This window comes from Ursus arctos, unplaced genomic scaffold (assembly GCF_023065955.2).
Source record: "Ursus arctos isolate Adak ecotype North America unplaced genomic scaffold, UrsArc2.0 scaffold_12, whole genome shotgun sequence".
Lineage (NCBI taxonomy): Eukaryota > Metazoa > Chordata > Mammalia > Carnivora > Ursidae > Ursus > Ursus arctos.
The window spans coordinates 8,335,551-8,358,219 of record NW_026622786.1 but is presented as its reverse complement, the minus strand read 5'-3'; the positions used below and the strand labels follow the sequence as shown (position 1 = coordinate 8,358,219).

The 22,669-nt window shown below is 37.1% G+C and overlaps 1 non-coding gene across 1 annotated transcript; it reads left to right on the top strand.

The window, feature by feature from the left end:
* The first annotated feature begins 1,049 nt into the window (after window positions 1–1,049).
* LOC113244449 (U6 spliceosomal RNA) lies at window positions 1,050–1,156 on the top strand. The gene has a single exon (XR_003312387.1). It is a non-coding gene; the product is annotated as a U6 spliceosomal RNA (small nuclear RNA).
* Window positions 1,157–22,669: the final 21,513 nt, after the last annotated feature.

The window sequence follows — 22,669 nt, the reverse complement described above, 5'->3', positions numbered from 1 at the left end:
ATGTCATTTACTGGCATTGATGTGGCACACCCACAGTCCTCACGCACTGCCGGCAGAATGGTAAATGGGTATGACTATTTCGGAAATCTCAAAATATCTACTAAAGCTGTGCATACCCATACTTTATTACCCAGAAATTCTACTCCTAGGTATATACCCAACAGAAATAATGGCATGTTTTTCTAATAGACATGTACAATGTTCATATTGATAAGTATTACTGATAACAACGCAAACTAGAAACAATAACTGTCATCAACTGTAGAGTAGATAAATTGTATTATAATTCATTCAATAATGTATTTCATATCTCAATGAAAATCAACAACCTGTTAAATGCAACAACACAGATGAACATCAAAAACATATTGTTGAATGAAAGAAGCTGAACACAGAACATTACATACCTTTTGATTCCATTTACATAAACTTTGAAAACAGGCAAAACCAAACTATTGAGTTAGAAGTCAAAATGGTAGCTATACTTGGTGGGGTAGTCAAGGAATAGTAACTGGGAGAGAACATGGGGAGAACTCCGAAGGACTGCATATCTTCTATATCTTGACCTGGGAGGTAGTTACACAGGCGATCATTTTGTGATAATTAATTAATTTACATTTTATGAACTTTTCTATATATGAATACACTTTGTACTAAAAAAATGTTTTTAAAATATTCAGAGGGCACCTGGGTAGCTAGGTCGGTTGAGCACCTGCCTTTAGCTCAGGTCATGATCCTGAGGTCCTGGGATTGAGCCCTGCATCAGGCTCCCTGTTGAGCAGGGAGCCTGCTTCCCTCTCTCCCACTCCCCCTGCTTGTGCGCTTGCTCTCTGTCAAATAAATAAATAAATCTTTTAAAAAATATTCAGATAGAATAAATTTGGGATGCAAAACTTTAAAAATTTTAGAATCAATATAGTAGAATTCTTCATGACCTTAGGATAGGAAAAGATTTATGTGCAAGACTCAAAATATGTAAACCATAAAGGAAAATATCTGATAAATTTTACATTAAAATTAGGAATAATTTTTCATCAAAAGATATCATAGTGCTCACTTCAGCAGCACATATACTAAAATTGGAACAATACAGAGAAGATTAGCATGGCCCCTGTGCAAGGATGACACGCAAATTTGTGAAGCATTCCATGTTTTTATGTATTGCGTGGAGCACTGGGTGTTATGTGCAAACAATGAATCATGGAACACTACATCAAGAACTAATGATGTACTGTATGGTGACTAACATAACATAATAATAAAAAAAATGGGTTAAATATAAAAAAGATATCATAAATAAAATGAAAGATAAGCCACACACCCAACAAAGATACTTGTAACAAATAACTGAAAAATAATTAGCATTCAGAATATATAAACAAGAAAAGAAACAACCCAATATAAAAATAGACCATTGTAGCAGGTAATTCAGAAAGGAAGACACATGAATGCCCAATATAACATCTGAATATATTCACCCTCATTCATTAATAATCTGGAAATGCAAATGAAAACTAACGCATTGGCTAGAACTATAAAATCTAACAATTCCAACTGCGTGTATGGATATGGAATAAGAGGAGCTCATACACTTTTGGTGAAATCATAAATTGGTATAATCTCTCCATTGGTAAACACTTCTGTATAACTGTTAAGATGTATGTGTACCTCATGACCAGCAATTCTTTCCACTCCTGGAGATAGTCTTTGAAAAACTGAAATATGTACCAGAGAAGATATATAGGCAAAACACTGGAATAACCTTTATGTACATCAGTAGAAGAAGGCATAATGAATTACGTTTAGCTATGCAGTGGAATACTATACAACTATAAAATTTAAAGGACTGTATGCATGAATAAGGATGAATCTTGGGAACTCTACACTGAACAAGAAAAAGCAAGTAAGAAAAGAATACTTAGTATGATTCCATTAAATGAAGTTTATAATAAAGAGGCAAAACTAATCAATTTATTATTTAAGGACACATACTTTTGTGGTAAAGATACAAAGAAGAGCAAACAAATGATAAAATATAGCATTGTAGTTAGCATTCAGGAAAAGGGAGGGGAATATAGTCAGAAAGGGACTCACAGGAAGTTGTAGGTATTGGTGGTAATCTATTTATGAAGTAGGTGCTTGTTTATTGTTATTCTTAAACTCTACAACTATATCACACATGCTTTTCTGTATGCATGATATATTTAATAATAAATTGTTTACAATTCCTATGTATCCTCTATAGAAAATGCATTAATGGAGGCCAATAACAGAAGCCAGGAAATCAGCAAGTTCCAAGTGTCCAGCAGTGGCTGGTATTGAACTAGAGTACTGACAGGGAAGAGTAGAAATAGAATAGGTGCAGTTCTCAATGTTGTCAGTAAATTTTATTTTGCTCAATATTTTCTTAGTTTCTTTATAGGAATGAGGAGAACACATCGTGAGTAGATGGCCAGATGCCATTTCATACTGAATTCTGACTCCAATTTTCTTAGCAATCCTATGCTGTTGGAATTGGGGCAGATACTGTCCATCTTATTTGATAGATCGAGAAACTGGGTTGACAGAGCTTAAAGCAAATTGCTTCAGGGCACAACTAATAAAAGTGAAAAACACTCTGGACTTCCCTTTACACCCACCAGTTTTCCTCAGTTGTCTATGCACCGAACTGTCAGCAACATCCAGCATTGCCAGCACTCATGCTTGGAAGCACTCAGCCTGCCTCTTTGGGGCCTCCTCTGGGCTGTGAGGGAGGTGTGATATACTGGGTATGGTGGAGGTTAAGTATCCATTTCCTCTGACTTTCTGCTTATTAGTAGTGGCTGTCCCTGAGCAGCCTTTTGACTTAAGCCCTCTGCTCTCCTGAAGGCTGAGGCACTGGGGCTACAGAGGACCTCGATATTTAAAGGTACATTTGCAGAGAGGAGACCCTTTGCTGATCTAAGGAACAGCATGTTAGAGTGGGACGGGTAAGGGGGGCCAAAGCTGGAGCACGTGAATGATAGCTTCATCAACTTGACATTCCCTCAGGTCCCACCACCTACATAGGGGTTCTTTCCTGGCTATTTCCCCACCAGATGTAAAAATTATTAAGCATATTTGGCTAGAGTTTCTTGGGGACTCTTCTTTCTCAGTTTTTTTCTTCATGTTATTTCCCTCTCTGCCCCCAGTTTTTATCTCCATTTTTATTTTCTGCTCTCACATACTCTATAGCCAAATTGTTCCTAAATTTGCTCAAGTACTAAGGTACAGAGAAGGAGCTCCCGAGAATTCCCAGGACTACTGCTGGGCCCTGAGGTATTTTCCCAGGATCCTACAGAATTCTGGGATGAGGGGCGCCTGGGTGGCACAGCGGTTAAGCGTCTGCCTTCGGCTCAGGGCATGATCCTGGCATTCTGGGATCGAGCCCCATATCAGGATCCTCCGCTATGAGCCTGCTTCTTCCTCTCCCACTCCCCCTGCTTGTGCTCCCTCTCTCGCTGGCTGTCTCTGTCTCTGTCGAATAAATAAATAAAAATAAAAATCTAAAAAAAAAAAAAGAATTCTGGGATGAGCTAGACCCAATAACAAGGGTGTTTCTTTCCCCAACAATTCAATAGTCCAGTAACCCCAGACTTAGAAAAGACTTAGCGCTGACTTAGAAAATTCTCTACAGCTTAAAAGAATTCAAGAAGCAGTTGACTAATGAGCAGATGGGTTTACAAAACAAAGTGGAAAAGTTGTCACAGGATTTTTTTTCATCAGTTTCACTGAAGTGTAAGAATTTCAGGAGAAAGTGAGTGAGTCCAGGTCATAGAAGATGCTGGGGCTTTGAACTACTGGTTCCAAAGATAGGGAATTAGTCATATACACTGCATATATGTGGCTGTATACATATATGCATATGCATAAATATGTATATATTTGTAATATATACTCCTAATCTACACAGTGAGATTTGGAGACCCTAGATAGCTCCTCACTTGTTCTAAAATCTATTTATTAGTGGCTCTAAAATCTCTATTTAAATTTCTACCCAAAAGTTATTTCTATGGCTTAACTTTCAGAATGTTCGGGATCCCACTGTTAAAATGCATTTGGTTCTGCAAGAGTCATATTAACCAAAACAAAAATATTTGTTGAGCATGTTACCATTTACAAGCACATTTACAACATAGTGCCTCACTTACTCAAAACAACAAGCTTGTTTTTTTCTCACCATCTTAGGAAGAGCAGGAGTCTTAGAAAATTATGCATTTCCAGTCCTTCGGTATAGGACTTAGAACTGAATCTGATATTTGACTTTTATTCTGCTCGTTATTCTTTAGTCCTGATGCTAACTATTAATGTCTTAGCATAATTTTATCATGCATGAGCTAGAAAGTCAGCTTGATCTGGCCTGAACCTCGGAATGTTAGCAGCTAGTCCCCAGACACCATTCAGGGCAATTTTCCCCCCTTGAACTTTGGTATGCAGATCACCTGGAATATAATTATTCTGTGGGAGAGGGGTTATCGTTAAAATTTCAGGTTCTTGAGCTCTATTCCAGGCCTACTGACTCAATTTCCAGAGATGGGAACCTGCCTTTGTAAAACAAGCATCCAGGTAAATTTTACATGCCCTAGACTTTGAGAAGCAGTGATTTAGCAGCCATATGGTCCTTTATAAGGCCACTGGACACGTACTTCTTATGAGTTTCTGGGGCTCTGATTGCTTTGAGAGAAATAGGTCACAGTCAATGTAGATCCCTGAAAATTCCGGGTTAAAATTTGATTCATTAGCCAAAAATTCCTTCCCCATCCCACCCAGAAATGCAGGATTTTTTTTTCCAAGCTGCCCCAGAAGAAAGACTAATCATTGTTCTCATTCTCACTAATTGGAGACAGTCTGGCCGCAAATATCCCCCTTTGTGCCTTTTCTCTTCTACAGGGCTTGGGCAGGGCTACAGAGAAGCTGTTGGAAGGCAGCCTGGGTGGGACCCAGAGGAGAATAATTACAACTGCAATGCCTTCTGTCATTAAGTCTTGAATGGAATGCTGAGTCGAACAATGGAAAAGGTTTCTGCTGTCCTTGGGAACATTTTTGTTATTGTCCCAAGCCAAGGACTTGAGTGTCGAATGAGATTCTTTTATGTCTGTATTTTTCCACAAATTTTTGGAACTTCCTATGGTCTGCAAAGTAATGACAATTTGCTTACAACCTTGCAGGTGGCAATCCTCAATTTGTTAGAGCTGGTGTGGGAGTCTGGGTAAACTGAGTGGACTACAATTAGGAAAGACTATTGTTTCCTTTTGATTTCTTGGAGAAGGAAAGAAGGTAAATCATTGTCTCCAATCTATGGAAAGGAACCCCAAATTTTCTACCAGCAGCAATACCTTCTTGTATGATATAATATTGCTTTGAAAACTTTCTTCAAATATAAATCCTATGCATAATTAGTAGCAGTAGTAGTAGTAGTAATAGCAGTAGTAGCAGTAGTGGTAGTACTAAGTATTTATGGAGTATTTACTTTATTCCAGTTCCTGTGCTAAGTGCTATATATGTTTTTCATTCAATCCCTTAGTAGCTCTGTAAGTTAGAAGTATTACTATTATTCTCAGTTTAGAGATGAGCAAATGGAGTCTTAGAAAGTTGAAATAAGTTTTCTAAGGTCAAATAGATAAGTGCTGGAATGGCGATTTGTACCAGAGAAGTCTAGCCCCAGAGCCATATTCCTTTTTGCTACAGCTTATGTCTCTCCCTGGCACGTATAATCTCTCCTATAACACAGCATAACCACATTTTAAGCCTTTACTTAAGATGAGAATACTGAGTTTGATTATTGTGGTAGCTATATTTTTTTAATGAAAAATTAGGACACTCTGGCAGATACAGGAGTGAAACTTTTGAATTAAAGCTGTCCACAAAAAGTCTAAGATGAAGTCTCTAACATCTCATAGAGACCACACCAAGGATATCCAACTGGATCCTTTCCTTTTTAATAGAGGACTTTCACACACACATTCTCTGTGTGTGGAATCATTTATAAAACGTGTAGTTGGGCGTACTTAATAAATATTTATTAAAAATAATTTCTAATCTAGTAAGAACAATAAGTCAAACTATTGTAATAACTATGTTAAATGCTATTGAAAAGGTAGCTGGTACTGTATGGGCATGTATTTATTTAGGAAATAAATGAATCCATAGAGAGATTAGGGGTCCCGAGAGGGCCAGCAAATAATTCACAGAGGCACAGTCACCTATGAGGGACCTAAAAGACAAGTAGGCATAGGCTAAGTGAAAGGGAATAGGAAAGCCATACCAAGAGAAAGGGCTAAATGAACAAAGTATCAGAGACAAGAGAAAAAAAACAGAGTGTTTAACAAATTCCAGTCATTCAGTATGTCTGGAACATAAATAACAGTGAGATTTGGGGGAAATATGGTAAATATGAGGCTGACAGGCTAAGCAAGACCAGATCATGAGGTCTTTCATGCTGTGGAACTTAGACTTTATCATGCCTCTATGGGGAACTTTTGAAAGACATGTAGTAACAAAATGACATAATTGTGATTTTATTAAGTGTATGTGTAAACATGCATGTTTAATGATCTATATATAATTCACTCTTCAGCATGGGACCTACTCTTCACAACTAATCTTTTTATAGCTTTGAGGACATAATTGTTGACAAACCAAGGGAGGGCTTAAATACTGTGCTAGAGCAAGATTTCTCAATCTTTCATGTTCATGAGATTACCTGGGAATTCTGTCTAAAAGTATATTCTGATTCATTAGGTCTGCTGTGGGGCCTTCGATTCTGCATTGTTAGGTGATGCTGATACTGCTGGTAACTACACTTTTAAGTAGCAAGGTAGTAGAAAAGGAGCAAGACAATGTCTCAGAAAAAATAAAGTATGTTAATGGAAACCAAAGGTGGGGATGGGACATAGAATAAAAGAGGCAGCCTTAGTGAAATAAAGTTTAGGCAGATAAGAAAGAATAAGAACATACCCCAAAAAGGCACATCAAGCAAATAATATATGAGAGTACCCCCTCTTGGCTGATGGCAAGGAGATGAGAAAAACATCTCTAAAAGGAAATGAAGGAGGATTTCTTGACATCAATGACTAAGCTATAATTGAGAGTAAATCTGTGATACTGCACGATTTCCCAAATTGTTCTATAAAATGCTAGAACTATAGGAATTTATAAGTATTTTAGGCTAAAGCTTCTATAGCCAAACAAGTTTGGCAAACGCTGTTAAAGTTAACTAATTCCTACAAAGCATTTTTCCAAGGAACATCCTCGTCTTAGTCTATTCAAGTCACTGCAAGAATAATACCACAGACGGAGTGGCTTATAAGTAATACACATTTATTTCTCACAGTTCTGGAGGCTGAGAAGTCCAAAATCAAGGTGCCCACGGACTTGGTGTCTGCTGATTCTCAGACTACACTATTAAGAAGCAAGGTAACAGAAAAGGAGCAAGACAATATCTTGGAAAAGAATAAAATGCTAATGGAAACAAAAAGTGGGAATGGGGCATAAAATAAAGGAGGGAGCATAAATAAAGTATGGGCTTGCTTCGTGGTTCATAGATGGTCATCTTTAGCCATTTTCTCACTGTGTCTTCACATGGTGGAAGGAGGAGGGGAGCTCTCAGCAGACTCTTTTATAAGGGCACTAATCCCATTTCTGAGGTCTCCACCCTCATAATCTAACCATCCTCCAAATGCCCCACCTCCAAACATCATCACTCTGGGAATGAGGTTCCAACATTGGAATTTTGGGGGGGGGGAGACACAAACATTCAGTCACAGTAATCCTTTTCACAAGACACCTAATTAACATCTCAAGTCCCAGGATTTTCACTGAGCACAATATTAGAAAACTTGATTGACTGAAAAAAACTACTGGATTTGGAGTCAGGTCTGGGTTGAAGACCCATTTCCTTTACAAGTTACTTAACCTCTCTGAGCTACAGCAGCTTTATGAATAAAATTGGCATCACATTACCAATCTCTCGAAGCTATTATGAATATTGAATAGGAAAGTATAGAAGAAGGAGAGGATAAGGGAATAGGAGAGTATAAACTCCAAACCATTATGATATTATGCCTCTTTTTGACTACTTACCACATTATCTTATACAATGTTTCATTCATTGGGTTCAATCCTCAGTGAAAGAATAAATTAATTAATTAATTGATGTCAGAGGCCAAGAAATCCTAAAGGGACTTAATAAGAGAGCTGGGAGTTGATTTTCTCTTGAAAAAGGCAAGAATTAGGAAGAGGCCAATGAAGGACATGGCTTGACCTGTTACTTTATTTTTCCTCCTCTTTTCTGTGTGCTCTTGTATCGCTGAAGGGTAGAAGACAGGATCTAACTTCTAGAAAATAATAATTCTTTGCAATGCAAAGGATGGATACTACTTGACACAGGAGAAATTTGGAGAACAAAGTCAGCTCCTGTGTTCCGGTGGGTGGGCCAGTGTTAATTAATAACAAATGAAATGTTAGGATTTTTCATAACCCACCCCATGATGAATAATACATAGTTTTGGCCATATAAATATCCAGCCAGAAAAATAATACTTTTCATATCTCAGGCTATGAAGATTCTCCATGTACCTCATCATATTTAAGCATTTCATGACAGAGGTTAATTATTAGTGGTGGGAAGAAAGGAAGGAGATAACTCATCCACAATTAGATACATAGAAGTTTAAAACATCTGGGTATTTACAAAGCATTCAATTGATTATATATTTGGTAGTCAGGTTGCAAAATGTTGAGCTATTTGAAAACATCTGGATGACTGAATGTTTATCCGGATGTTTAGTCTTGAGTAGACATTTGACAACTGCAAAATAAATTTTCCAGTTGCTTGGTCTGAATTTTGCTGAATTTTTTAAAACATTAAGTTCAATAGTTGTTTTCTATCTGTGCTGTAGGCCTGGCTCCAGACTGATCAACTGAGAACAGGCTTAGTAATAAAACTCCTAAGTCAATGTCTGAACAATCCCACCTGTCTGATAGTAAGGTATTGTTCTTTTTTAGTTTACTTTGTGGTGTTGAGCAAGTATAGAGAAACCTTCATAGGGGTTTAGAGAAGACAGTATGTGATAATAGAACACTGTGATTGGGCATCAGAAGACCTGAGTTCAGATTCTGATTGTACCTCTTACCTACTGTCTAACCTTGGGCAGCTATCATGACCTTTTAGGAGCAGCTATCATGACCATCTATAAAGTAAGTGTAATAATAATGATAACTAATCTCCAGCTTTGGGGTTTGTTGCAATAATCAAGTAAGACAAGAGATAGGAACTTGTTAATTGCTACGTTATATCTGTGTATGTAGATATTTATGTATGTGCTTATGCCTATGTAAGACGTAAATACTCTCATTTTTATTTTGATCCAGAAAAGCACAATTAGTACTGCATGTGACCAGTTTTGTGTTAATATGAAGAATTTTAAAAAGGGACTGGGAAACACGTTACAATTTAAAACAGAAAAAAATTAACATGGCCAAAAATGATGATAAACATTGTCAAAAGATTCTGTACTTGGCCTTGAATTTCATCTCCCTACTCTTAGTTAATAGGTCCTTTGCCTCTAAGCCTTCTTCATTTTTCTAACTCTGGTTTTTCTAAAGCTATTCTCTATACTTGGAATATTCTTCCTTCATGTTTCTACATGTTTCTATGACTGTTTCACGTTCCATCTAAGATGTCAACTTTCCCTATGAATATTGTATTCATCCTTCTACCTGACAGTCCTTACTTTAAAGACATGGATTTAAAACCTGACACTTCCACTTAATAATTGCATGACATTGGCCACCACAATTATTCTCTTGAAAATTTTATTTCTTTAGAATAAAAATTTCATATATCATAGAATGAACTGAGAATTGAGTGAGATAATACATATCCTTCTAGTAGCACCTATCCTTTCCTAGAAGCCCTATTAAACCCTCTGTGTCTCTAAAGAAACAATTTAGTTTCCTACTTTTATTTTTATTTTTAACAATATGTATTCTTTAAAAAATCAAAGAGTGCCACATGATTTATCAGAAAAAAGAGGTTCTTTGTATCCCTAACCACCATATTTTATTTCCAGTGGCAACCTCTTCCAACTCTTTCAGTTGTTACTTTTATTTGCCTCCGAGTTTCTAATTACCATCTTTATACTGCAATTTATTGAGTTTTCAGTTTTAATTTGTGGGAAAATGAGGATTAATCTCTTCTTCCATGACATGCAAACATTTGCCCTCCCCAATTATCTCAATATATTTCACTGTTTATTGTCATAACTGCTGAAATGTTATTCACATGTAAGCTAAAAAGATGACAACAATTTTATTTCCTTTTTTGTATCACTTTTTTATTTTCCCTGGAGTTAACAATTGTTTTAATTTTTAATATCATAGTTTACATACTATTTATTCTACTATTTTCTTTTCTAATACTATTTCTTTGAACTGCCTTCAGCCTTTTGAACAGTGTGTGTGTGTGTGTGTGTGTGCACGCAGTGGTAAAACTGAATACAGTAAAATGTGAAATGTGCTTTGACTTGCAGCTGTGCTCTTATCAAGCCCACATTACATTGATTCATTGTGTCAGTCCAATGCAATGACATCAATCTAAATATCCTCTCAACAAGAATACTTGTTGGATTGGATACCTAAAATTTTCTTTGTTAAAAATGGCAAGTTTTTAGGTTTTTAGGAATTAGTTTCCAGCTCTCCAAAAATGTACATCCACTTTGTATTTATAAGTTTGTTTTGGTAGACCAACTGTCAATCAGGTCCTTTGCACATATAAATCCATCTTATAGTCTATTTGTGAGTCTCATGATTTCTGTCACCTGGTGTACAGCCCATGTATAATCCTCTCATGTTGAGTGTGACTGTGACTTTGCATAGGGAGTAGTTCACTCTTATAATTACGTTATGTTATATGACAAAGGCAAATAATTTTGCATATTAAATTAAGGTCCTTAAATCAGCTGACACTGAGTTAATCAGAAAGGAGGTTATGCTTGGTGGGCCTGACACCAGGGTAGCACTTAAGAGGGACTGGGGCCTTCCTGTAGAAAGAGATTCAAAGTGAGAGAGAGATTCTTCTCGTGGCCATGAAGAAGTAAATTGTTATGTTACAGATATGGCCACCCAGGCTGATGACAAAGGGTACTAACAGAACTAAGAGCAGTCCCCAGACAACAACTATCAAGAAAGCAGAGACCCATGAGCTTGGATAAGGACCATGAGTTAGCTGATACTTTCATTTCAGATCTGCAAGATTCTGGAGAAGACCCAGGTAACACCATGCTTAGACTTCTGATCTACAGAACTGAGAGATAATAAATGAATGTTGCTCTAAGGCACTAAGTTTGTGGTAATATGTTATGGAGCAATAGAAAACTAATGTACTATTTGCATCTAAAAGTTCCATCATTGGCAGACAGTCTCCTTTGCTGTCTTGCCTGCTGCTCTCTTGCAGTTTATTCAATAAACTTTTATCTCTTTTATTTTGGGTGAATTTCACTGCCTCTGCAGCCAGCCTCCACCCAAATGGGCTGCCCCACATTTGGTGGCCCATATGGGGTCCCTCTGCTGGTCCAGAGCCTTCCCCAGATTCTCCAGGAATTTCTTGGGACTTTCCTTTGGTGGACCAACTCTATCACTCCTTCAGGAACTGATGACCTCCAGCTGAGGTTACTCCTTCGTGAGGATATTAAACCCAGGGGAAACCCTCAGACCAATCTTGCCCAAAAGGGTGAGAGATTTCCCTTATTGCCCTTCAGAGGAATCCTTCCCTTCTTCTCCTTTCTCTTTTCAGCCCTTCCATGGTCTAACCCTAGTACTCTACAGACAACTGAAGATCTCTGGCCAGGGCGGCTCCCTGGTGTGCTCTAAATGTCTGAGGGCAAACAGGTCAGACTGCCTATGCCTGTGAGGACAAAGGACTCCTTTCTTTTCCTCTCCCACTCTGCAGCTCATCCATAGTGAATCTGCACATGTTAAGGATTCAGCTGGAACATTTTTCTGATGCTGGCTGACTCTCAGCCACCTCGCTTCATTTGCCCCACACCTTTTCTCTTTTGTTCCTGCAGATCCAGCTGCCATCTTGATCTATACACAAAACATATTGCTAGGTGTCTGAGTGGTAAGTCCTTGGCCTCCTTTTTCTGACCTGGTTTGTCCACCCAGTGTCTGGCTTTCTCTGTTGCAAGGGATGCCCCAGTATGAACTGGTATTGCCTTTTGCCATGACCCTCTCCTTGGTGTGACACCCCAGTAGAGTCAGTTGCTCCGTATAAGGTCCAGTCTTTTTCACATCAGTAGGATGCTCTGACTAAAATTGTGACCACAAGTCAGAGCTCCATTCCCCTTGGTGGAATGCTCCTTTCAGAATCAGCAGCTGGTCTTTCCCACTATGGGACAAACCCACTCTATTCCTTTGGACTTGCTTTGGGCTATATTCTTAAAAACTGGAAGAAATTTGCCCCCCACCAAGACCTGAGGAAAAAAAGTCTCATCTTTTTCTATAATGTTTCCTGGCCTCAGTACAAATTTCCAGACCAAGAGGTATGGCCCCTCCATGGAACTCTTCCTTATAATACTATTTTCCAGCTTGACCTCTTTTGCTGGTTGGAGGTCTCATACGTGTAAGCCTTCATGATACTGTCCCAAAAATTCCATCCTCCACAAAAACTATAGAATGTGTTTTGCTCAGTTTCATGGTCCATTTGACCCTGCAGGTAGATTTCAAAATCTTTGGTAACTTGAAACTAAGTTTTGCTAAGTTAAGTGATAAATTGGGTTTAATTCATTGGATATTTAAGTCTTTTCCAAATAAGATAAAGTACTGAAACATTAATTACTAAACATAAGGTTTATCTGGTTTTGACTTCTTATTGCAGAGAAACTAAAGACACTTGGGTCTGTTGGAAAACATGCTTTGTGCATTATTGAAAGACTGTATTATGAAAAAGGTATGTTCCTAATGAATCCTGGTGTAACAGTTCACAATTGGTTACTACTTAGTTTTCACTGGAAACTAATGTTTCTGAGAGCTAAAATTCTGCTAAATGTAATTAAGACTGATGGAAACGATAAGGAAAGCAAATCTGTATGTAGGAAAGTAGGAGATGGATAAAAAAGATATAAGGAATGAGAATACATTTTTGTTGAGGGGAAAAACAATGTAATTTTGTCCTAAAATGAGACTAATTTTTTGGAGGGAAAGGCAAAATCTAAATGCAAAAGGAAGCTGTAGAAGGTTTATGAAGAGAAAGCTTTAGGAAAGAATTGTATGTGTGGTCAGGATGGACAAAGATTGAAATGACAAAGTTTTCTTTGATTATTCATCTGCTATTGGTAAGAGAATATAAACAAAGGTTTTTTTTCTCTTCTTTATTTGCCCAGAAAACCAAATCTTCTATGTTTTGTCTTTATTAGGTCTTTGATTACTTCAGAAAGTTAAAACTACTCAAGAGTTAAAGGAACTAAGTTTTGATAACAACTATATAACTTTCTGTAGAATGCCTTTTTGCCACCTTGGTTAAATGTAAATAATCCTATTTAGGTATGCGCTATAAAACTTTCTAAGGTTTTTAACAAACTTCCCCAAGATTTGAATTGTAAATTCTTTTTTTTTTTTTTTTTTTTTACAAATTAGGCTTGTTTATTTGGTATATTATGTTCTCATATAAGGTCATCACTTGATATTCTGATTATTGAAGTGTTATGTGTCATAGAAATAACTGGATTTCCTAAGTTAATATGGTGGAGGAATAGGAGATCCTAAGTTCATCTAGTCCCTGGAATTCAGCTGGAGAGTTATCAAATCATTCTGAACACCTGCAAAATCAAAGATCTGAGAAAAGAATTGCTGCACTTCTACAAATAGAAAAGCAACCACTTTTTGGAAGGTAAGAGGTGTGGAGATTTGAGTCTGGGTGATATATCGGAGGATACAGAGAGAGGAGGGAGCCAGCTTAAGTTGGGTATACCGCAAAGTATTATAAGCAGTGGAGTGCAAAATTGGAACTTTCAGAAGTCTGCTACAGTGGGGGATGTCCCCGGCTTAAAGGCGCTCAGGTGGTAAAGCAGGGCAGAATCCCAAGGTGGGACAGCATGGTCTCAGGATCTCCGGGTTCACAAGAAGAATGGGAGTGCCTGAGTGCAGCAGAGTTCCCAGGCATCAGAGCAGGGGCTTTCTGCTCAGTGTTGCCATAAACTGTGACCTGCCGCATGGTCCTAGGACTGCTCTCCTGGCAGGGGCCCAGCAAAAGGCAGAAGCCTGGCAAGACCCTCCTCCTTCCCCCGGGAGGAACAGTGTAGGTCTGTGCCACAGGAGTCCCTACAATTTGGAGACTTGAAACTCAGTCACGTGCCTGAGATAAAAACATTCAGTCACAGCCTGAGTGAATGCAGAATTTGGAGGGAAACCAGGGAGACAAACATAATTGACTACTGTTCTCTGAGGACTTACTGAAGAGTGAGGGGGTGCAAACTTTCAGCTCTGGGGCTAAAGAGCGGGGCACCGCCATGTTCATCTCCCATCAGGGCTGAAAACCTTCAGGGAGCAAAACAGCGCCACATAGTGCAATCTGGAGTCACTTACACTGAGCTCAGCCCCCTAGCAAGGGAGGTGCATTTCCACAAGTGCAAAGGCACCTGAGAATCAGCCCCTCCCCCAGAAGACCAGTGGGAACAACTGGCTAGCACCAAGTTTATGGATCATAGAGAAATGTAAAAACACAGCTCTTAGGGAAAACATTATATAGCATTCTTTTTTTTTTAAGTTTTTTAATCTTAATTTTATTTTTTCAGCTATTTTCTTATTTTTTCCTTTTTTATTCTTTTTTTTTAATTTTTATTTTACATATGTGATGCATATGTGTGTGTGCCAGAAATAAATAAATATATATATTTATTTTTGGTTTCAATTCATTGTATTTTATTTTACTTTATATTTGTATATATTAAAGTTTTTCTTTCTTTCGTATTTTGGGATCTAGTTTCTTTTAATAAGCAGACCAAAATACATCCAGGATCTAGTATTTTGTTTCATTCTGTTTTGTTTCTGGTTTGATTTTTTCTTATTTTATTTTCTTCTGGTTTGTTTTATTATTTTTTCCTGTTATTGTTATTGGTATTATTGTCTTTTCTCTCTTTTCTATTATTTTCTGGACATAATGATGAAATGGAGAATTTCACGACAAAAGAAAGAACAGGAGGTTCTCACTGCCAGAGATTTAATCAATATGTGTATAAGTAAGATGTCTGAACTAGAATTTAAAACAATGATTATGAAGATACTAGTTGGGCTTGAAAAAAGCTTAGAAGACCCTAGAGAATCCCTTACTGTAGAATAAAAGAATTAAAATCTAATCAGGCCAAAATTAAAAATTCTATTACCGAGATGCAGTAAAAAATGGAGGCTCTAAAGTGAGGATAAATGAAGTAGAAGAGAGTCAGTGATAGAAGACAAAATGATGAGAAATAAGAAAGCTGGAAGAAGAGGAAAGACAACTACTGCATCACAAGGGGATACTTTGAGATTTCAGCAAGTCCATAAAATGAAATAATATCCAGATAATAGAGGTCCCAGAAGAAGGAGAGAGAGAGAGGAACAGAGGTTTATTGAAGAAATTATAGCTGAGAACTTCCTTAATCTGGGGAAGGAAATAGGCATTCAAGTCCAGGAGTCCCCCCTTAAAATCAATAAAAATAGGGTAACATCTCAAGACATAATAGTGAAGCTAGCAAATTTCAGAGATAAAGAGAAAATCCTGAAAGCACCATGGGACAAGTGGTCTTTAACCTACAGGGTAGAAACATAAGGCTGGCAGCAGACCTGTCCATAGAGACCTGGCAGGTCAGAAAGGACTAGCATGATATATTCAACATGCTAAATGGGAAAGATATGCAGCCAAGAATACTTTATTCAGCAAAACTCTCATTCAGAATAGGAGAAATGAAAAGTTTCCAGGACAAACAAAAACTAAAGGATTTTGTGAACATTAAACCAGCCCTGCAAGAAATATTAAAGAGTACCCTGTGAGTGAAGAGAAAACCCCAAAGTAATAAAGACCAGAAAGGAACAGAGATAATCCCCAGAAATAGCGACTTTACAAGTAATACAATGGAACTAAATTCATGTTTTTCAATAATTACTCTGAATGTAAATGGACTCAATCCTCCAATCAAAATACATAGGGTATCAGATTGGATAAAAAAATAAGACCCATCGATAAACTGTCTACAAGAGATTCATTTAAGACCCAAAAACACCTCCAGATTGAAAGTGATGGGGTGGAGAACCATTTATCATGCTAATGGCCATCAAAAGAAAGCTGGAATAGCAATCTTTATTTCACACAAATTCTATTTTAAACTAAAGACTGTAATAAAAGATGAAGAAGGACACTATATTATAATTAGAGTCTATCCAACAAGAAGATTCAACAAGTGCAAATATTTATGGCCCTAACATGGGAGTAGCTAGATATATAAACTATTTAATAACAAAATTAAAGAAACACAATGATAATAATGCAATAATAGTAGAGGACTTTAACACCCCAATCACATCAATGGACAGATCATCTAAGCAGAGAGGGCTTTGAATGACACAGTGAAACAGATGGACTTAACAGATATATTTAGAGCATTTTATCCTAAAGCAACAGCATACACATTCTTCTCAAGTGCATATGGAACATTCTCTAGAATAGATCACATACTGAGTCACAAATCAGGTCTCAACCAGTATCAAAAGATTGAGATTATACCATGCATGTTTTCAGATCACAATGCTTTAAAACTTGAACTCAATCACAAGAGAAAATTTGGAAGGAACACAAATACATGGAGGTTAAAGAGCATCCTACAAAAGAATGAATGGGTAACCAGGAAATTAAAGAAGAATTTAAAAAATACATGGAAGCAAATGAAAAAGAAATCATGATGGATACAGCAAAGGTGGTCCTAAGAGGGAAGCATATAACAAGACTTTCTCAAGCCTTTCCCTAAGAGGGAAGCATAATACAAGGCTTTCTCAAGAAACAAGAAAGGTCTCAAATATACAACCTAACCTTACACTTAAAGCAGCTGGAGAAAGAACACCAAATAAAGCCTAAACCCAGCAGCAGAAGAAAAATAATAAAGATCAGAGCAGAAATCAATGATATAGGAAAAAAAAAAAGAACAGATCAAAAAAACTAGGACCTGGTTCTTTGAGAAAGGATTAATAAGATCGATAAACCTCTAGCCAGACTTATCAAAAAGAAAAGTGAAAGAGATCACGACCAATACCAAAGAAATACAATTATAAGAGAATATTATGAGCAATTATATGTCAACTAATTAGGCAATCTGGAAGAAATGGATGCATTCCTAGAAACACATAAACTGCCAAAACTGAAACAAGAAGAAATAGAAAACCTGAACAGACCCATAACCAGAAAAGAAATTGAATCAGTAATCAAAAATCTCTCAATAAACAAGAGTCCAGGGCCAGATGGCCTCCCAGTGAAATTTTACCAAACATTTCAAGAATTGATACCTATTCTTCTGAAGCTGTTTCAAAAACTAGAAATTGAAGAAAAACTTCCAAACTCACTCTGTGAGGCCAGCATTACCTTGCTCCCACAAGACAAAGACCCCACCAAAAAGGAGAACTGCAGACCAATATCCTTGATGAATGTGGATGACAAAATTCTCACCAAGATTCTAGCCAATAGGATCCAACAGTACATTAAAAGAATTATTCACCATGACCAAGGGGGATTTCTTCCTGAGCTGCAAGAGTGTTTCCACCTCTGCAAATCAATCAATGTGATACACAACATTAATAAAAGAAAGGACAAGAACCATATGATCCTCTCAATAGATGCAGAAAAAGCATTTGACAAAATTCAGCATCCTTTCTTGATAAAAACTCTCCCCAGTGTAGGGATAGAGGGAACATACCTCAATATCATAAAAGTCATCTATGAAAAACCCACAGCAAATATCATCCTCAACAGGGAAAAACTGAGAATTTCCCCTAAGGTCAGGAACACAACAGGGATGTCCACTCTCACCGCTGTTGTTCAACATAGCACTGGAAGTCCTAGCCTCAGCAATGAAACAACAAAAAAAGAAATAAAAGACATCCAAATTTGCAAAGAAGAAGTCAAACTATCACTTGTCACAGAAGACATGATATTCTATGTAGAAAACCCAAAAGACTCCGCCCAAAAATTGCTAGAACTCATACAGGAATTCAGCAGAGTGGCAGGCTATAAAATCAATGCAAAGAAGTCAATTGCATTTCTATACACTAACAATGAGGCAGAAGAAAGAGAAATCAAGGAACTGATCCCATTTACACATGCACCAAAACCCATAAGATACCTAGGAATAAACCTAACCAAAGAGGTAAAAAGTCTGTACTCTGAAAACTATAGAACACTTATGAAAGAAATTGAAAAAGACACAAAGAAATGGAAAAATATTCCATGCTCATGGATGGGAAGAACAAATATTATTAAAATGTCTCTGCTACCCATAGCAATCGTCACATTCAAAGAAATCCCTATCAAAATACCATCAGCATTCTCCATTGAGCTAGAACAAACAATCCTAAAATTTGTATGGAATCAGAAAAGACCCTGAAGAGCCAAAGTAATGTTAAAAAGAAAACCAAAGCTAGAGGCCTCACAATTCCAAACTTCAAGGTGTATTACAAAGCTATAATCATCAAGAGAGTATGGTACTGCCACAAAAACAAACACATAGATCAACGGAGCAGAATAGAGAACCCAGAAATGGACCTTCAACTCTATGGTCAACTAATATTCAACAAAGCAGGAAAGAATATCCAATGGAATAAAGACAGTATCTTCAACAAATAGTGTCAGGAAAATTGGACAGCCACATGCAGAAGAATGAAACTGGACCACTTTCTTACACCATACACAAAAATAAATTCAAAATGGATGAAAGACCTAAATGTCAGACAGGAATCCATCAAAATCCTAGAGGAGAACACAGGCAGCAACCTTCTTTGACCTTAGCTGCAGCAAATTCTTGCTAGACATGTCTCCAAAGACAAGGAAAATAAAAGCAAAAATGAACTGTTGGGACTTCTTCAAGATAAAAAGCTTTTGCACAGCAAAGGAAATAGTCAACAAAACTAAAAAGCAACCTACAGAATGGGAGAAGATATTTGCAAATGTCTTATCAGATAAATGTCTAGTATCCCAAATTTATAAAGAACTTATCAAAGTCAAAACCCAAAAAACAAAAAATCCAACACCCAAAAAACAAAAATAAAAAAATCCTTGGTCAGAAGACATGAACTGACATTTTCCTCAAAGAAGACATACAAATGGCCAACAGACACATGAAAAAAATGCTCAACATCACTCAGCATCAAGGTAATACAAATCGAAACCACAATGAGATACCATCTACCACCAGTGAGGATGTGGAAAAAGGGGAACCATCTTGCAATGTTGGTGGGAATGCAAACTGGTTCAACCACTCTGGAAAACAGTATGGAGGTCCCTTAAAAATTAAAAATAGAGCTATCCTATGACCCACAAATTGCCCTACTAGGAATTTATCCAAATGATCCAAACATAGTGATTCAAAGGGGCACATGTGCCCCAATGTTTATAGCAGCAATGTCTACAATAGCCAAAGTATGGAAAGAGCTCAGATGTCCATCAACAGATGAATGGATAAAGAAGATGTTGTGTGTATTTATATACATGTATACACACACACACACACACACACACACGCACAATGGAATATTACTCAGCCATCAAAATGAAATCTGGCCATTTGCAATGATGTGGATGGAACTAGCGGGTATTATGCTAAGTGAAATACACCAGTCAGAAAAAGACAAATACCATACGATTTCACTCACATGCGGAATTTAAGAAACAAAACATATGAACATAGGGGAAGGGAAGGAAAAATAAAATAAGATGAAAATCGAGAGAGAGGCAAACATAAGAGATGCTGAACTCTAGGAAATAAACTGAGGGTTGCTGGAGGTGAGGTGGGTGGGAGGAAGGGATAACTGGGTGATGGGCATTAAGGGCACTTGATGTAGTGAGCACTGGGTGTTATATGCAACTGATAAATCATGAAATTCTACATCTGAAAGTAATAAAAAAGGTAACTGTTAAGGATTTATCAATAGAAAAATGAGAGTTAATTATATTGGTACTTATCTCTCTTCCCTTTTGGATGGTTAAATTATTGTATTCATTTTTTTTATGAATTGAATTCTTCATTGGAAGATATGTTATCCATCTGTATGAAACAGATATCACAAGAAACACCCTCCCAAAAAGTAATTTTTTAAAAAATATGTGTTTTAATAACTAGAATTTAAAGGAAAACGATGTATATAAAAAAAGAAATAACAGGATTTCTTTGTCAGCTACATTATAATGAACTCTCATATCAGATCTTTAATCATGTCTATTTCTGGGCTTTTTTGGTCATTTGTAGTTACTGTCCTGATGCTCTTGCACAATGAGTTTTGCCTTCAAGGAGATTCATGAAAAGGACATTTTTTTTTTTTTTTACAAATACAGGTATTTGATATCTTTAAGATCATAAAACTGAACTGGGTAAAGTTTTCCATGAACTAACAAAAAAGCTGCAAAAAGTAGAATTGGTAATATGGGATTAAATGAATTGAGAAAGATGATAATAGTTTTTCTGACCCTTATTTGAAAAATTGCTGGTTCTCTACCATTTCTTCTTACAGACTGAGAAAGTTTTCTCTTAAAATACAGAAATGTGATAAAGTATTCCTTTGGAATAAACTGAAACATTTAACTTTTCTCCCTACTTGAACCCTCTGAAATTCAGAAACTCTCAGTGGCTATTCTTTCTTTCATGACAATTAATTAATTGCAAAAGTTCAATGAGAATCTGTTCTCCTTGTAACGGGGACACCATTGTAAACACTACTTGTATTACCAAGGCTTTGACTGGAATGCCATATTTGAGAGAGCCATACATAGACTCAGATATGACCAGACAGCTGTAAGGAATTAAGGTTGACTTTATGGAGCCAATGAAGCTCCTTGAAAATATTGGCCTGGTACCTTGCTTTGAAAGTTCCCAGCAGCCTTACTAGGTGAGTAAAGAATGTCACTTCCTGACAGGTGCAGGAACCTCAGGGTTTTTTGGGGACCTCAAGAAGACGAATTCACCCAAGTCTACAGGTATTGCAGGCATGTCTGATGGCAAATGTTTGGTTTGGCTTTTGACCTCAAGTGTCTATTAAAAATTCAATCTAGAGATTCCTTATATAATAAGTTCCAGTAAAACAAATTTTAAAGAATATACATGGTTACTCATTGTTCTTGCTGAGTTTATGTAAATAATTAGGCCAAGTTTGTTAAAACTTGTTTTACAAACAAATTAATTTTAATTTGGCTATCTCACCACAGGGTGAATTTAGAGAGAAAAATTGTTTCAATAACACCTTTGTGGATGTTAAATTCTAGTTCTGATTGTCCTTAAGTGTTTGTTGTTTGTCTAAGCTAGACAACTTGAGGAAAACTTCAGAGAAATTGCCACAATCGCTGATGAAATCCCTTTAAAAAGGGAAGGATTTTGGCAGCAGCAAATGGTCAGACTCTTCAGACCTCACCCCTCTATGTCTGACCACTTAAAAAAGGCAACTGCCCCTGAAGCCTCTGCCCTATGGATCTCCAAACAGAACTGAGGTCCTTCACTGCTCAAACATAAGAAGCAGTAAGTGCCGAGAGCTGACCCAGACCAGAGCAAGGCCTTATCTCAACTGCACACCCACAAACGGATTGGCTTTTGGTTCCTTAACTTCCTGGACCCTTCTGCTAGCTTGTTTGTTGTGGGGCTTTTCTTCTGTCCTGCTCTGTGTGCTGTGTAAGAAGCCAAGTTTAATCACACAGTAAATTGTCATTGAGTTTGGAATCCTGAACCTGCTTTATCATTGTGATCTAACTTTTCTTTATGATTGAATAAAGCTGACATTGTGGAAAGACACAAGGTGTGTGCACCTTCATAGCATGATTATGACAAGGATATTGTTAAGGCTAGACACCAAACAAAGAGAGCTTCTTGATAGTTTTATCTCTTAGCCATATTTGTCCTAGGAACAGCCTTTATGGATATAAAATTGCAAATAGATGCTTTAGCCAAGCATATGGCAGCCACCTTTAACTAAGCCCAACATGAATTCACCCACAAATTCAAAAAGTGGCCCTCCAAAATTGAATAACCCTTGATATCCTGACTTCATCTCAAGGAGGAACCTATACTTTCGTTAAAACCGATTACCACCACAAATGTGACAGGGTTACTAAAAGACATGAGTACTCAAATTACTGCTTTAAACCATCTCTCTTTTTCCTTTAATTGGTTAAACTCCTGGACTGGAGGAGGATTTTGGTCAGCTATCAAAGGTCTTTTATTCTGGCTTCTCTTTCTAATCATCATCATCATCATCATCATCATCATCATCATCATCACCACCATCATCTTATTTTGTTGTCTTTTCCAATGTCTTTCTGCCTGGTACCAAGATTTCTTCACTGCTACAACTTCAAGCTGACAGATGATTCTTTCTTCACAGGGAGATTTATATATGTTTTCTACCTTGAATTTGGCTGCCTCTGCCTTTTGTA